The sequence below is a fragment of the Suricata suricatta genome, chromosome 6 (assembly GCF_006229205.1).
Source record: "Suricata suricatta isolate VVHF042 chromosome 6, meerkat_22Aug2017_6uvM2_HiC, whole genome shotgun sequence".
Taxonomy (NCBI): domain Eukaryota; kingdom Metazoa; phylum Chordata; class Mammalia; order Carnivora; family Herpestidae; genus Suricata; species Suricata suricatta.
In genome coordinates, this window is record NC_043705.1 from 32606618 (window position 1) to 32607700 (window position 1083).

Genomic DNA, 1083 nt, shown 5'->3' on the forward strand with positions numbered 1-1083 from the left:
CTAGCTGCTGTTTTAGGCGTTGGGGATGCAGCAGCGCACAAGAAAATTGCAGTGGTCCGTGCCCTCGTGAAGCTCACAGTGTATCAAAGGACGACAGGCAGGACACGATTATGTAAAATTTGCTCGATGCCCAGCAGGAACACAACAGGCGGCTGAAATTCCCGTAAGGACTTTAGATCCTTCGACTGGGGGCAGCCGTGGGCGGGTTTTAAGCAGGAGTGGCCATGAAGGGTAGAGACTGTGGGGTGCGGGAAGACTGCAGGCAGGAAGAGCTGGTCATTTTAAGATGTAAATATTCTCTGATTGGAATAAGACGCGTGTGTCTAGGGTTGGCATGGTTGTTCCGTCCGCTCGAAGTTCTCCCGGGGTAGGGAGGTGTATTCAGAGTGAAAGCTCAATTGCTCAGCCGTGCAGGGCGGACTGAATGGAACTGCAGCCCCAATTCCCAGTTTTTTTCATTCTCCGCACATTCAGCATCCTCCGTTCCCAGACCTGCAGACGCACTATCTCAGATTCGGACCCGAGCCGCGGCGAGTCGGCACGACCCGGAGTGGCTAGGGCCGGTGCACCGCAGCAATCACCTCCTCGGCTCTGGGTCTGCAACACAGCGCCGGCGGGAGAAGGCGGAGCTTGTGTTGCGGACCTAGGCGGTGGCGTGGGCCCCGCCCCCCGCCCGAGGCCCCGCCTCTAGGCCCGGCTGATTGGGTCAAGGCGACGGAATGGCCGGGTGTCCCCGTGAGGCAGTGGGGGTCGGGCTGAGACGGGCGCGTTGATTGGTCCGGTGAGATTAGGTCACCGCTAGCAGGTTCGAGCGGCCCGGACGCCGGTGGGGCGGCCGAGGCTGCTGTGAGAGGGCGCTCGAGGCTGCTGGAGAGCGAACAGGCGAAGGAGGCGGGGAGGCGGCGGCCGCACTAGCTCGCCTGCTCCCTCGCTTCCCGGCACCGCCGCGGGTCCGCCGCTGCGCTTCCTGCCCTCCCACCACTCCACAGCGCGCCGCCGGAGCAGCCGCCCCTCGGCTGGGTCTCCGCGCCGGTCAGGAGTCGTGCGTGCCGGCGGACACCGCGCGCGGGGCGAGCCGGCGCC